Source organism: Agelaius tricolor, unplaced genomic scaffold (assembly GCF_023055355.1).
Source record: "Agelaius tricolor isolate 1412-34295 unplaced genomic scaffold, bAgeTri1.0.p SCAF_1, whole genome shotgun sequence".
Lineage (NCBI taxonomy): Eukaryota > Metazoa > Chordata > Aves > Passeriformes > Icteridae > Agelaius > Agelaius tricolor.
Window position 1 is genome coordinate 3,934,624 of NW_027269261.1, and position 17,105 is coordinate 3,951,728.

Genomic DNA, 17,105 nt, shown 5'->3' on the forward strand with positions numbered 1-17,105 from the left:
CCAGAAATGGAGAGTCTGGGCAAATGAGTTTGGAGACTGCAGTGCTGGGATTGCTGCAGCCCCTGTCCATCCCCCAGTTCCTTCACACCAGGTGCCAATGCCAGCAGCAGTGTGGATCCACAGCCAATTAAAGCTCCATAGCTGCCCATGCTTTGCCAGCTCAGTAACATTTTCACTGCTGTGTCCTGCTCATGCCTGGACATGCAGATACCAAGGAATTGTTGCTGGAAAATTTCTCTGGCAAATCCTCAAGGATTTGCTTTTCATTGCTGTCTGCAGACCCTCCAGTGCTTTAAATTCCTGACTGCTGGGTGGAGTCTCTAAGGATTATAATAACCAATAATAATTATCTGATGATTTTAAACTCTTGGACATTTCCAATGAGGCCCTAAAGCTGTTCAATAGCTCTCTGCCAAAAATATGTCATAGCCAAGTACTTGCCTAGCAGTCATTTTACACAAAGATGGCTAAACTGTTTTTGTTCAGACCTTCCAAAAATAGTTTTGAGAGGAGTTCAGACTTGAAAAATGTCATTCCCAAATTGGAAGGAAGTGGAGAGAGCTTTAAAAATGAAAAGTTCAAGTAATTTTAGTTATAGTTGCTTCTAGATGCTGTTCCCATCAGTCATGTGTCTGTAGCTGACACCCAACACAGCATCCCCAACATCAGCTGCTCTCCAACACAGCCTGTCCCTTCCCTGCTCCCTGGGCAGAGCTCCACACCTTCCATTCCTAAGCAAGGAGAGAGTTCCCCTTCCCCACCTTCCCATCCTGGCCCTACAGAGTGTCTCTGCACCATGGCACACCCCAGCCATGCATCTCCTGCCTGCCAGTCTGGCCATTATTCCCTCATCGGTGTCACTGTCACCAGCCCCCTCTGTCCATCCCTAGGTTAAAGATCTCCTCAGCAGCTTTGCCAAAATGCCTTTGCCTCATTTGGCCAGGTGGACCCCACCTCAACACTTCCTAACAGTCCTTGACACCAAAAGAGGGTCCCTTGGTCACAAAAACCAGATCCCTGCTGTCAGTGCCAGCACACTTCCTGGCCACAGGATCCGTTCACTCCTCCTCCAGCTCCTCCACCATCACAGGATTCACTTCCCAGCCCTGTCTGCCACTCCTGTAGGCTCTGTGCAGCATAAACTAGATAATGCATTTTACAGTGCAATACAGATCAACTGCTCCTAATGGAGTCTCCAGCAGTGTTCAGAGTGTTGGTGCATATGAAAGTTAATAGTCTGACACCAGGCCATCCACACTGTATTTCCTACCTCACTGCATGCCCACTGCCACTGCACAAAGGATATTATGGATAATGCCATCTAGCTAAAGCTGGCCCCAAACAAAATCCTTCACTACAGGCACCTTTGTATTCAAAGCCTTTACAGATGGAGTCCTTGTCCTTTGCTCCTGAGCTGACCCCAGGTGAAAGTAAATGGCCAACTCTGAGCAAATCAAACCAGGCAAAATGCACTTTTCTCATCCCAGAAATACTTTGGAGAGAGAAAAAAGTTCATGTATTTCCAACTAGGAGAAAATGTAAAAGAAATCTAGAAAAAAAAATGTTTTCAAAATAATAGTCTGAAGAGAGAGGGGAAGCTCAGCTTGAATTAATCATTGAGCTTTTTAAAACTTCAGAAGTTGCAACTTAAACCCCTTTACTTAACTACTCGCAGTAAATAGTTTCTATTTATTCTGTAAGAAAACTAACTGCATAAAAAGCTTTTTCTTCTTGAAGTTGTTGAGAAATTTACCTCCATATTTCAAAATCCAGAAATTCTCACAAAGCAAAGTTTTCTGTGAACTTCTTCCTGCTGCCACCTACATCTTCCTTATAGTCCAGCAACCATGCAAGTGTGAGGTAAGCTGGATCAGCTTTATGAGTCAATGAAAGAATAATGTTAAAATCTACCACTTCTGAATAATAACTGGTTTCCCATGGATGACTGCGCTGATCTGGCTCACAGAAGCTGTGTGGGATGCAAGGGAGGTGGAAGGAACACACAAGGCCAAGGATGGAGATGGAGCAGGTCCATCCCCGCTGCCAGAAGCCTGCATTTGGAGCAGACTAAACACACCCTGAGTCAGGCAGCCACCAAAATGTCCCAGAGGAGAGGAGAATGAGAATGAGAATGTCCTGCTCAAGCTTAGGCAGTGCCTGTGGCCCAGCCAGACTTGCAGCTCCCATTTGGAATGTGTAATAGAATGAAAACTCCTGGAAGGTCTCACGTAGGCACTTTGCCTTTTATTTCAATTGCAGACTTGTGTGTGCCTCCTCCAGGACAAACCCAGGATCCCCAAGTCAGGGATTACTCACAGGAGGTGAGCAAGGAAAAAACCTTTTCCTGAGTGAGGAAAAGGTACTGCCACTCAAACTGACAGGGAATTGCTTCTGCAGGTGTTGGCCCATGCTCCTGAAGCTGCCTGTTCATCTCAGTGAGGTTCATGGAAATGAACATGCTTCAGAACTGCCCAAGGTTAAACAAGTGGGCTGATGGCTGATCCTCAGAGAAACATCAAATATGGCAACAGGCACCTTTCCAACTCAGCACAAAACATCCCTGAGACAATAACTTAAAGGCATCCATAGATGTTCGAGGGAAATGATTAATTATAACATTTTTATGGCGTTGATTTTATCGTGGAGGGCTTGGCAACTTTTCTGCAGAGCTGACAGTTTGTTCTGGCTGGGATCCAACAGAGACACATAACCAGAGCATCTGGGGGGTTGTTTAATTGTGCTCCCATTCTTCATTTGGGAAACACTGGACTTGGCTTCCTGTTCATGCTTGATTAGTGAGTTAATAAGGGGCCAGATGCTTCTTTCCACTATTGTTGATGGGAATAAAGCACATGCCCATATCATGGGGAGTGAGACAAGGTACATGTCCTACAGCATCATTCTTTGCTTCTCCAGCCCCAAAAGAATGGCAAATACTGGCACAGTATCTACAGACATGAAGATGGAGACCTTCTGTCCTCCTCTAAGGCATCAATAGAGATTTAAGCATTTATGCCATGCTTAGTAAGCGCTGGAATGAGATTAAGGCTTTACTGATACTTGTAAATAAAACCTTTTTACAAAAAGTGATTACTCACTGCATTGTTTATAAAGCTATGTGTGCTTAAGGAAAACTAATTTGCAACAGGACAGACCTCCAATGGTTTGTAACACTGTTTTTCATTTAGAATCATCTTAATTTAGCAAAAAACATTTAAATCAGCCACCTGTCCTCTCACTCTGGCTGACTCATGGTTACGTGATGGCCTTTTGTACCCAGCTCCTTCCTTGGTAGGGCAGGATTTTGTAATTTACAGCAGATCTCCCAAAATGTCAGGTTCTGCCTGCAGTATGGTGGGCTCTGTTGTGAAATCATTGCTCACTTATTCACCACTTACTCTGTCACAGAGACATCAGTGGTGTGTTGCAGCAGCCAATTTCTCCCTGTCTCTTGCTGCTTCACTGACAGCTTCCACAGTGCAGCTCAGTGGGAAACAATTCCAGGGACTTCCCAATTATCCAAGCTCCCCATCCTAAGGTTTTCACATCTTTACTAGGATTACCTATTTACAGAAAGCAAAATTAGATTCTTTTGAAGATTTCCCTGGAGTCACTTAAAATACTAGACTGGTTTAAAAACACAAACAAAGCCATTCATCCAGCCAAGCACTGGTCCCTGAGTACAAAACTGGAGACCAAGGAACACCCACAGGAGACATTTGCACATCAGTCCATATCAGTCTCATGTCCTCACTGCAAGCCCAAGTCCATCTGAGCACTTCCCAAAGGCAGTGGCCAGGCCCCAGCATCTGGAGTGCTGCTTCCCACCATGTCCCTCCTTGTCTGGGCTCCAGAGCCAGGCCAGCAGCTCAGGAACAGCTCATTCCACCTGCAATGCTGCCCTGCCAGCCTAACCCAGGCTTCATCTGAGGGCTGCACAGATCTGCACAGCTCCTGCTGCAGGAAAGAACTCCAAGACAAAAGGGCTTTAACTTTTAGATAATAAAAGGCAGCAGGAGTAACACAACTTCTCCAGCAGATGTGGCTGTGATAACATTCATTTCCTTTATACCAGTTGCAGCTCTACTAATTCCCATTTCCTTATCCCTATTCTGTAAAACTGGGCTGGTTTTTTTCCCTGTTCCTTTTTAATTAAAAACAAACAAACAAAAGGAAAATAACAGAACAAAAACCCAACAGAATAACAACAAAATCTTCCAATGTTTGGGCTGCTGTGAAGTTAAGCATTCAGAGCTTATCTAACAGAACATGGCACTTCCTATTGAGTGCATTCCCTGTGCTGCTCCAGCAGTTTAGAAGCCACTGCAATATTTCCTGGGGTTTATATCCCACATCTGAGCAGGCCCTGGGTCCCCAGCTCACTGGCAGCTCCTCACAGGCTCTGCTGGAGCTGGGCAATAAGAGGGGTGAAGGAGCTGGCTCAGAGCTCTGTGGGCTCATGCACAATGTCAGTGAACACAGAGCCTGACCAGGACAGCACACACCTTTTGCCATTTTGTAATTGCTGCCTACAGATTAGGTTTTCATGAGAAAAACAAGAAAAGCTGCCCAGAAAAGGAGAGTTAAGGGTATGGGAGTAAAATGATCACAATGCCTAGAGGAGTTCTGAGTTTTAGCTGGAATTAAAGCTCAGCTGCATCTAAAGTCAATGCCTTCACATCAGCTGGAAACCACAGGACTGCAGAAGGAAGCTGCCTGCTAATAGATGAACTGCTCACTTGCCCCAGCCCTGTGCAGACACCAGTGGCTGCAGAAATTAATGAATTCATTAATTATCAGCTCTGACAATGGAATAACGACTGCAGTGTATTATCCATGCTGAGCCTCACTTATTTATTTGCACTGCAATAAATGAGACCCCCAGGCAGGCAGTGGGATGCCTTGGAGCTGGGGCTGTGGAACCCCTAAAGGAGAGGACTGTCCTCAATCTAGTCCATAAAAAGACAGCTCCCCTAGAACTTACAAGATACACCTTTAGACCTCAGGTTCCTGCAAAGAGTCAGAATTAGTCAAATCTGAGTGTCCTATTTAACATGTGGGCATTTCTCACTGCAGAGCTGCACTGACGTTAAACTAAAGAAAGAACAAAGCACAGCTTTATTGTCAGTTCATCAAACAGTAATCAACAGAACATTTACCATCATGTCATGCAGTAAGACTTTGAAGTTCTTCTTCTGGTTTCAGGCCACTGAGAGATGCATCTCCATATCAATGTATGAGCGCCCCTCTCAGAAGGAAGGTACCCAGTACCTGCAAAGGCAGCTCATGAGGTTATTGAATGAACAACAATCCCCACAGATCACCTTCCTCTGCAACTTACATTTCCAGGAACAAACTCCTTAATTTTTCTGCTGATTCCTCTCAGCAGGAAAAATCCATTAAATATTTAATTAGGCTGTGTTCAATATATTAGGTAAGTGAACCACTCTATCTAGTGCTAACTTCACATCAGATGCTGTATCATTACAAAACCGTGCTGCAATGATATGCACATTATTGGAGACTTTGGTCTGAACAGGAACAGCAGAACCAAAAGGAACACCCAAATCAGGATTTCTATTCTAAGCATCCTCCTTTGAGCTATTATTACTTAATCAATTCCAGAGGAGATGCATGAACTGGGCATTGGAGTGAGGGGGTCTTGGCTTGTTTGAGTTTTTAAGGATTTTCTCTTCTGAATTCATCAGTAGGGAAAACCCTTGTGTATGGCTTGCACAGCCACAGGCATGACAGACCAGAGTGGACATTCCAAACTGAATGAAATAGAGCTAAAACAGAGAGAGGGCAACTTAGCAATTCCAAGAAATAAGATTAAATCTAAGTAAAGCACAAACTATTCCTTGAGAATGGCCAGCAAAATCCTGCTGACCTCAGTCACCTCCCAGCAATTTGGGATGACACATTCCATAATGTTTGGAATACTCAGGGAGAGGAAAGAGAATCTCATTGCTGCACATTTTGTCCCAGCTGAGGTATGAAAAATGCCAAGGGCAAGTGGTTCTGAAAAGAAATGGATATGTTGCAGTTGAACCAATAGTTTCCAACAAGGAAATATTAGATGCCAAAAACCCCAACCCCCAACCTTCAGAGGATGAGCCTTTTCTCTGTTGGTAACATTAGATAAACAATGTGCACAAAGATCTTTGCACAGCAAGCTCCTGCAGCCCCACACCACATGAAACCAAGGAGGATCTAACCCAGAACTGAGATTCCCTGGGCTGACTCAGCCCATGCTCTTCAAAGCTACAGAACAAATTGTAACTTTCTAATCTCTGTGGACAGGCACAGTTGGGCTCAGCCCTGGAGCACTGGGGATATGATGCCACTATCTGAGCCCCCAGAACTGACTAACAGAAAGTTATGATTATGAAAAGAAACAAACTTCACTGATTTTTAATAGGAATTCAGTGCTATGGAGGCAGAGAGCAGTTAGATATTTTAGAATTTGTCCCAAAAGTCACTGGCTCCAAACATGGCTTTCCATTATTTGCAAGGAGTCCTGGATTCATAACCTGCTCAATGACTTCTTACCAGCCTTGGTCCTCATCTCCTTTTAAAAGCAGAATGACATTTATATAAAGAAAATGAGAGAAAGAAAATTAGAAGAGGGAAATAGCTAACAAAAAAATAATTAGGGGAAAAAAAAAATCACATTGCCTGCTTTTTTCTCTTGTCAAATAAAACCCTCACATAGTTGCAGTAATCCAAGTGGTACTTCCTTATGTTGCCAAAAATGCAAAGATGTTAAAGAGAATTTTGCAAGTCAGCCATGTGTCAGAAAATCCCAGCTGATTGAACTTTTAAAAAAAAATAAATGCCTTTTAAAAAAGAGCAAATGCGTTTGCATTCCTTTTTCCACTACGATGCCTTTTTTATTTTGCTCAGAGATTTTTTAACAGAGGTTCTTATAACCATTAAAATCAAAACATTTGGAAAAAATGCAGAGCACAGAGCCCTGTTGCAAACAGACACGGGAAGATGTGCAGCTGAGAAATTACTTTTGGAAATAAAACAGGTTCTGGAACTAAACCATCTCCAACTTTACATAAACCCAGAATATCCCTGATCTATCACAGGAGTGGGGGAAGCAGTCTGGACCAAATTGAAAGGAAAACTTCCCAGAGGTTTTCTTCCCAGAGGATCAGATGTTGATGCTTCCCTCAAAAGCAGCTATTTATAAATAAATAAATAAATAAGGCTGAATAGAAATTGTTATTTTCCATACAACCTTCCAAAGCTCAGACAAAATGAAGGACAAAGTCAGAGGGTTTCATCATGATTACAGACATAAAAAGAAAAGAGAACAAACTACAACCAGATCCTTTTAAAGATACTATGGCTTTAAAGACAACTCCCCTTCTTCAAAGGGTGGCAGAAATGTGCTGGTCCCACAGGGAAATTAAAAATCTTCTCATCTTTGTGCTATAATCTTCTTGTTTCTCCTCTTGCAGGGACATAAATCACTGCTCAGCCCTGTGACACATCCCTCTGTAGCAACAGCATCAGCAGGCTGGGCTGAGCGTGTGCCAGGCTGGCCCCACACAAGGAGCATTTTGGGGCAGAGGGAAGCCACGGGAGCCATGAGATCCATGCAATGTAGGACAAACCTGGGAGGATTTGTGGTTAATGTGCATAAACAAGGCAGCAGCCTGATGTGGGTGGATGGGCACTGCAGCTGCTCACTTCTCCAGGATTCCAGCGACAGCCTCTAGTATGAAATCATCCTCACCAAGTTTACATCTCAATAATCCACTGAAAACGTACAAGAACTAATTAAACTTAGTGGAGAATGATAGTAACAATAGTCCATAGTCATTTCTAGCACTTTCTATCTTCAATGCACTTTACAGGCATTAACTAATTAACAGATAACATGAATTTAAAAATCAATGCATGAGCATAGCATATGATTAGAATTAACATTTCAATTACTCTCCTTATCTGACCACTACATTTACAAAACACTTCTCACTTCTTTGCACATGTGTGTAATCATTAGAAAGGATCCTCTACAACTTATTACAAAGCAATTTTAGACTTTCAGAGCTGTCCTGTCCACTGAGAACTCACATCTGCTCTCCTATTGTCCCTGAAATTCTGCCTTTTTAGCTATTTAGCAGTAACAGATCCCTGTTATTGTTATTGCTTTTTCCTTAAGCTTTGCTCATGCACAGGGGGTACTGTGAAGTTCCTGCAGCTACTGGAGTGCTCACTCATTTGGGAACTTCCAGAGACCAAATCCCAAATCCCATTGCATCTTCCCACATGGCAAATACCCCCAGCAGACACCTGGTGAGTGCAGCTCTCACTGATGCACCTCAAAAATCACCTCAAGTGCTAAAAGCAGAGCAGGGCAGAGCTCTCCATGGGCCAACTGCTCTGGATCTGCCTCACAGGACATTTCCTTTAGCCAGAGCCTTCAGCAGATTAAATTAAATGCAAGTGTGTCTGTGCAGGGGCCAAACGTGGAAGTCTCCCACTAGGAGGAATTGAGGCTTTCAGAAACACAAAACAAAGACACATTTTGGCAACTTGTCTTCCCCTGCTGCCAATTTAAACCTTACAGCTTAGAATTACTTCCTTTCAACATCTGTTGTTTTTGTGGCAAACGGATTGACCTTTGTGAGAGGGAAAAGTTCCTTCTGGGTTTCTTTGCAGACCACTGGCCTGCAGGGATGTCAGTGTCTGGATAACTCACAGTTGTTAGATTTTTTTCCAACAGTTTTTGAGGGTTTTCAGGTACTAAACCCAACCCAAACTAACAACCCCCAAAGCCACGAGGACCCACACACATCAGCTACCACACACAGCCTGCAATGAGCAGAAACCTCCCACAGCTGACAGGGTGAATGCATTTGCCTCTTCTCCAAAACACCAATTTGCAGCATCTTCCCTGCTGGTGCCTTCCTCCCACTGCCCTTTCCATCTGCAGAGACTTGCAGTTTGTCCTCCTGCTGTTCCAGGCACCTTTTTAATGAAAATTAATTCATGTTGCAGCATTTTCCCTGCTAGTTGTGTGGGCTGAGCCTGCCTTGCTCTGCTGTTCTCTGCCTTCCTTTATGGACCAGTGCAAACTGCCCAGCCAGAGTTTCCTGCAGTAATCTCTTTTTCCCACACATCCCCACACAACTGTTGAGTTGCACACGTGGATGGCCAAAAGCATTTCTCCAGCCTGACCCCTCTTTAAAAAGTTACCTTTTTCAAATGACTTCTCTGCTCCTGTCCAACTCCTCAGGTGGCTGTAGCACCTCTGAGCAGCTGGTTCCTGCTCCAATTCCCCTCCCTTGGTGCTGTTCCCATGTTCCCAGTCAATGCAATCAATAGCACACCTCTCATGTTTGCCTGATTACATAAAGGAATATAGATCCAGTGCTTCCAGAGCACAGGTTGAGGTGACAAAGGGGAGCACAGCAGTGAAAGCCAACAGCAATCACTCAAACCCTGCTGAATAAAGTTCTTAGGAATAATTCAATTATCAGCTTCCTTTTCCCATTTAAATTCATTAAATGCCCATAAACTTCTAACAGGAAAGGCCAGCACTGATTTTAATCTTGCTCATTACCTCTCCTGCTTCTGACTAATAGGGCTGCAAATATTCATTCTCGTGTTAATTATTTTTTTATAATGTTATTATTCTTTAAAATGGAGTCTTTCTTTAATTTACACAGAAGCTGGCTGGTGAGGTCTATATACTGAATTTTCCAGCTCATTGGATTTTACTTTCAGCCATGAAAAAACTGTGCAACTATGAAGACAAGTTTCAATCTGATCACTCCATAAAAGTTTCTGGACCCTGTGGAATGGAAGAACTGTGCCAATAAAGTTCTCTGAACCCTGAATGGAAATTCTCATTGGAATTCTCAGGAACAGGACAGTCCTAAACCCTTACTAGTAACTGTGGGGAATATTTCACCATTTTACAACAGCAGTAGTGAGGCAAACAGGTTGGAACTGGAAAAACCCTCCAGTGCCATTACTGCCACACGAGCCAGAGCTGTGAAGCTGAAACATTTGGTAGGCACAATGTAGGAATCAGATTCAATGACAGAATTTTCCAAGCAAACAGAAGATGGAAGGGTTCCAGGTACTCTGACTTGGAGCCCACCCCAGGAATGCCCCTGAATCCATCCCTGGGTGCCACCATCACCCTGTGACCTCTGAGGAGGATAAGGAGGGAAAACCCAATTTCTACAGCACAGGGAAATGTTTTGGGAAGAACAGCAACGAGTCCCATCTTGGGAGGCTTGGGAGAGCTGGACAGGGATATTGCTCTGAGCCTAGGAGATTATTTTAGACAAGATTCAGGCACTGGCCCAGAGCACAAGGAAATTTCCACTGCTGTTGGTACTGTACATCATTGGGATAAATAAAGGCTTTCCTAAGCTATCCCTTCCCCATTGCCTTTCAGAAGTACTGCAGTCACAAAATCCAGCAAAAACTTGAAGACTGAAGGAAATGCAAAGTATTTCTCTTCTATAAAAATATTCCGAAGCCAAGAGGTATCATATGGAGCAATATTTCATAAGAAATTACAGCCTCATAACTCTGCTTTTTGCTTTTCCATTCAGCACTCCTACCCACCTGCTCTCCCACCCACACACCCCCAGCATTATTAATGCTTATGAAAGGGCATAAAGTTTTCATAATAAAGAAGGTTTTTGTCCATTTTCTAGAGAATAATGTGGTTCATTCAATATGCTCCCTTGGGGAAAAACAACGTTTGGGTCTGCTCTAACTAGATGCTCTTTCCTGGGACAATACAACCTGATTTTCTTTTGGATTTGTAAGAGTTTGGTACTGAACTGTTTGGTACTCTAATAAATCCAAATCTGCCTGGAGACACTGCTTTTCACTGAGGGGGTGTCAGGTGTGCTGCTTGTTATACATCATCAACCCATACTATGTGTTGTTATGTGTGGAACAAGATGTATCTTTGATCCTAAAAGCTGATTCTGTGTTTTTTTAATCTCATTACTGAAAATGAGATTGCTCATGCTCAGTTTTTGTACATAAAATCTTCTTCAAGGATATGCTTTGTTGCCATTTATTGTTTGCTTCTGGAAAGTCCTTGATTAGCCACAAATTTGGTGATGCCATTAAATCATACACTTGCAAAACAACCTAAATAAGCATTTGCTTGTGCTAAGGTTAAGGCCAGGCTGCAAATTTGAAAGTCAGTGGTGGAGCCAGGGATTTCAGCTGACAGTGCTTTAACATCTACAAGCTTAATGTTATGGTATAAAACAGCAGGAGCAGTCCAGGCAGGAATGTTTTGGCAGAAGGGAGAAGCAGCTCTCAAGGCAGCCCAGTGCCCTCTAAATGCAAACCACAGTTTGGATGTGCCCCTGGCTGCGAGGTGACACTGGCACAGAACAGGGGAGCACTGGCACAGGTGTCACACTGTGAAACTCCTGGTCACCTTCAGCAGCACCTAAAGCCTCCAAGCCCTCTGTTATTCTACTTGACAGTGACCTAAACTAGGAGAAGCCAGGCAGGAGTAACTGCTTGTGTCAAGGCTTGTCAGAGCCCTCAGCAAGGATCGAGCAGGGAGGGGACAGTCCCCTAAACATCACTCCCCCAGCTGAAATAACCAATTCCATAGCAGCCTCATCTGTCCGTGAGAAGTACTGCATGGGAAGTAGGGAAACAGCAGTGGAGTGTCTTCAGTCAGCTCAGTGAACTGCATGGGTTTGTTATTTAGTGAACATGAGCATCACCTGGGGATAAACAGACAAACAATCCAACCCCTGGACCTACTCATAGAAATTTTCAAAAATAATTAATATGAGCACTAGAACTGCAGAAACTAGACATAAAGCATCAAATAAAACATAATAGTACTGAGGAGCCAAGAGCTACATTCCTCTCTGGTTTTATACAGGTAAGTCAAATACAGCTTAAATAAATTGCTCTGTACCTGCCTGTGATAAGAAATGCTGACCCAGACTTTTCTTCCTCAGCCTTTGCCACCTGGATAGATGTGGCCACATGGAGCCAGTGACTCCGTGGGGTGAGTGTGGGTCTGAGAGGATGGCTCAGCTCTCCAGGAGCCTCTGGATGCATCCCCAGCACACAGACCTCTGGACTGAGGGATACCTGCTTCCAGCCCCCTGTGCCCACAGGGTACACAGGGCACATCCAGCCCTTTCTGGCCGTGTGCTCCCATCAGAGAGAGCTGGAAAAATGTGTGACTTCAGCACCACAAACCAGAGACCAAGGCTGGGAGCACTGGGAGGGCAACCCTGGGTAGGAATAACTGCTAATGGAGAACAGGGTGCCCTGAAAGAAATCCCTGCCGGCATTAACTCAGCCGGAGACACTGAGAGATGACCGGGCATCTCCACTGAGGGGGAATCTCACCAGAGCACAGAGGATGTTTCCTCTGGGGCTCAGAGCTTGGCTCTCCCTTGGAAAAACTTAAAAATAAGGAGGGATTAATGTGAGTGACATGTAACACGGCATGTGGACATCGCCCACCGCTCAAAATACCTGCAGCCTGCCCGGGCGGCTCCCTCCTCAACCAAATCCCCTCACGGCTCACCCGTGTCCCACAGAGAGCGGCGGGGAAAAGGGCGGGAAAAAGGCGGGAAGGGCCCAGCGGCCGGCAGGTGGCGCCCGCACACAGGTGGTGCCTGAGCGCGCCGGCCCCAATGTTATCGGCACATATAAAATACACACAAATTTTACACTTACATAAATATGTACATCAGCACTCTTCCGGCAGCCCGAGACTCCCTCCTGCTTGATCTCCACAGAAAAAAGGGGCTTCACTTCAGGCCGTGCTCCTTAACGGCCTTTGGAGCATCCCACTCCTCTGGGCCTGCAGCCTCCAGCCTCCTCTCCCAGCACTGGCCAAGAGGCAATGGCACCACAGAAAGCGATTGCAGAGAAATTTCCTTTTGCCTCCTCAGAGAAAGGCCCACGCCTTTTGTGACTCACACAAAGAGCCACTTCCACGGGTGATTCCCCAGAATCTCCTGCCATTTTACAGGGTTTCCCCTCACAGACCCCGTTCTTGTGAATGGACATTTGCACACGACATTTTGTACCACTGGCCACTGAGGTTACCCACTGAAGGGATTCCTTAAAAAAAATCCAGGGGTACAGTATTGTTTGGTAGAGGAAGGAAGCTCAGGCATGGCTTACAGACAGATGTAAATCAGAGCAGAACAGGATTCCTGTCCGAGTCCGTGCTTTAGCATCATTCCCTCAGCACCAGATCACGAGTCAATGTTGTCACACTGTGTCAGACAGAAATCCCTCTGAACGTGAGCTCAGCAAAGGAGGTGAATGCTCTCAGTGACAGGAGCCATGGCTGAGGCAGGGAAAGGACAGAAATCCTGATCCTTGACTGCTGCTCTAACCATTGGGACCATCCCTGTGAAAACTGGCACCTGATCTTCCTGCCTCACTCTCTTCTCTTGCACACAAGTCAGGAAAGTCTGTGCAAGTCAAATCAAATCAAAATAAAAACCAAAACCTGAGCAATTTGCTTTTACTGCGGTGTAGTGCACGTAAAGGTGACTGTGCAGTAACTCATGGTTACAGCTCTCAAACTGTGAGGAAATAAAACCAAGGCACATTTCCCAAAAGGACCACAGTCCATCCAGCTGCAGCCCATAAGCTTGAGAACAGCTGATAAAATAAGCACTAAGAAAGCCAGAATTTGAGTGATGTAGCCACCTCCAAAAGCATTTGTTCCTAGAAATGTGTCTGGGAAATATCTTTCTCCCCCAGTGCATCGCCTTCCTCACAGAAAGGTAGGAGGAAACCATGCCCCACCTTAGAGTACTGTATTTGACTAAAACCAGTAGCTGGATTTCTATGGGATAGGACAATTCCCTCTCTTGAGTGATGCCATCTCACACTCTGCTCAATGATCTGTGCCAGAGTTTGCTGGCAAAGGGACCTGACAGGCTTGTTCTTGCTTGGGCTGGATAAACTCATTAGGCTTACAAGGGAGAACAAGCCTAAGTAAAGTGCACACATCACTGTGCCCTTCCTTAATTAAAATGCATGATCACCAAACAGCTGACACCCAAAACACTGCCTGCACAAAGCAGGCACACACGTCCCTCAGTTAACAATGCTTTATTTTCTGTCAAAACTTCTCAGGCAAGGGATTTTGTTGGTGGGTTTGAGGGGTTTTTTTTGGGAGGGGCATAAGAGACTGCACCATGTGGAACTGGGTCACATAAGTTTCTGGATGTGTTTCAGAAAGCACTTGAAATATCAAGGTTTTCAAGATAATAATTGGAAAATATGCATATCTTTAAGTGACTTGATGACATTTTTTGCAATCAAGATTTTGCAAAATACCATACAAGCACTGACCTTCTTTTCTGCTGTTTCCCATTTTGTAGCTGATGGCAACGTTCATACAAATCTAAAAGATTTACACCTCAGAAAGAAATATAAGCATCTAATTATACAGGTTTATTTGCAGAATGGGGAAAAAATGTCAGTCCTCTGCTGCACTTTTTAATTTTGCCAGACCTCAAGTAAGGAACATTTGCCACGGGTGTTTCAACACTGCTCTGCCCACTAAGTGTTCCAGAATATACGATCCAGGCTTTTTCTATCAGCTAACTGATTCTCAGAGAGAATCAGCTTTCCAAAGGTGAGGAAAAATTATTTATGCAATCATTTTTTCTCACAGCAAGCACAGCTTTAAAGGAAATAAAAATTTTACTTGGAATATGATAAGAAAAAAGCATTTCAGCAAGCAGGATTCTTCTCATGTCACTTTGAGAAGAAAAATATATGGGTTTTTTTTTAACTTTGTTCTATTACTTGTGATATAGAGGGTTTAGATTTAAGGTTATCTTTTTTATATCCACTTTTATCACCAACCTTTCCAATGATCTTGTTCATTCTGGCTGCAGAAACTGGGGCACATAATATTATGCCATTTGCAACCCATTACAGAATGTTGTTCCAATGACTTGCAATGGAGTGCAATATAAAGCTGTTTATAAGGCAGTTACTTGAGTACAGAGTTTAACATAACTAAAAGATATTGAAAAGAAAGGCTCTCAGAGCCATCGTATTTTTATTTGCTCATAAAACTATTTTGGAACTTTAATACCCAAGCGTAAATTTAAGCCAAATTAAAGCGCTGAAATGTTTACTGAGAGTCATATTTTAGGAACAAGTAACTTCAAAAGTATTAAGAAAACAAAAACTGGGATCTGAAGGCATACCTCTGCACAGGACAGCAAAACTCAGACAGGATGGTTTAGCTGGAAAACAGTGAGTTCACTCAAAGTGAGAAGTAATGAATAACCCTCTTATGAAGGTGCTTCACATGCACAAATCCCATCAAACACAAGAGGCTGAGAGACACGTCCAAGTCCCCTTTGAACATCAGGAAAAACCTCTAAATCAAATGTACATTTCCTTAAAAGGGGCAGGTCTTGGGGAGGTAAAAATAGTTGAGCTTTGCTAATTTAAGTCCAGGACTTGAACGTGTTTTGCAAACAGTCCAGGCTCAGCACTGCTCCTGGGAAGTGAAGGTGTTATTGTGTCCTTTTTATAGACACACTGCAGGAAGCAGATTTTTGCTCTCATATTTTGAAACATCAACCACGAGGTAGAAACAATTTTGAAGCACATCTGTCCTTAATGGAGTCTTAGGTCAGCTGCTGCTGCTGGAACGCTAAAGCATTAGTCAGATTCAGCACAGGAAATTCTCTGTTCCCAAAATTGAGGGGAGAGGGGCTAAAGGGGAGCAAATTTGCTCTTTCACACTGTGAGTGCTGTGTGGATACTGACACCCCTGATCCAAAGGGAAAATCCTCTGGTCATGGACCCCTGTATGAGCAACCAGGAGCAGATGTGGAGGGGCCAGCACAGCACCTGATCCCAGATTATTCCAGACAGAGGCTGCCCAGGGCCAGGAGAGCCACTGCCCTACTGGAGCAGCCCTTTGGGGCAGGATCAGAGGCTGAGCTGTCTGGGAGGGGACAGCGATCCCCCCAAGGAGCTCTGTGGTGGCATTTGGCAGTTTCATTGCTTTCCACATCTTCTGCTGGTTTGCATTACTGCAAAAAGGCAGCATAAAGTGGAAAAAAGCACATGTTTTCAGAGTTCTGACAGTTTATACAGTGTGCCATGCAAGACAGCCCAACTATTTTCCTTTTCTGAAAAAAAGATTCCCCTGAGCAAGCCTTAATTCCCAGTTCCAAACTGACTGGCAATTAGGAGTAGATGAGCACTCCACGCTCCATCACAATACAGTTACAACTATTTAAAACCCAACTAATTTTTTTCTAACTTTCCCATCAAGCTGTAAAGTTCCAGTTGGCAAGGATTTTTACTTTGATTTTGAATTCCTGCTTGGAAGATTAACTGAAAATGGATTTGGCTCGAACAGCTGCACCGAACATATTTTGTTTTATTTTGTTGCCATCTCAAATAACAATACTTAGCACTCTTCATCTTCAAAGCATTATACAAACATTGAGTCACATCCCCTCCCAACAATCTCGTGACATCACCTTCTGTGAATAAAATCATTCTCATTGCAAAGAGGTGGAGAAGCAGCAAGAGCTCCACAAGCTGTGTGGGGTCACAGGAAAAGCCCTTGGCTGAGGCAGATGGAGGAGCCAGGGGCTCACAGGCCCCTCCTGGTCCTCACTTTATTAACCTCCACCTCTGCAGAGGTGGGGGTTGCTTTGGGGTGGAGTTTTCTTCCCTTTTTATATTTTTGCAGCTCTGTTCATCTCAGGATAACAGCCATTTAGCCAGTTGTGCACGTAGCAGCTTGCAGGGGCTGTGCCTCTACCTGCCCTGCCACCTGAGGCTGAGAATGCATAGCTGGATCCAGGGCAGGGAGTTCCCTTTTCCCTCACTGAATAAATGGTATTTTAGGCATGGTCCTAGGCAAGTGTGTGTCTGCCCTCGAGTCACTGAGGCCGGTGGACCTGGCTACATCCAGCAGGGAAGGAAGGTGATCTTTCTCTTCAGCCACACACTGATCTCCAGAGTTCACTGCCTGTGGGGGGAAGCAGTGCCAGGGCCAGCCCTACATCCCTGAGTGCTGTTTACTCAAGGCTCACACACTGCACACGTGGCTTATGGGC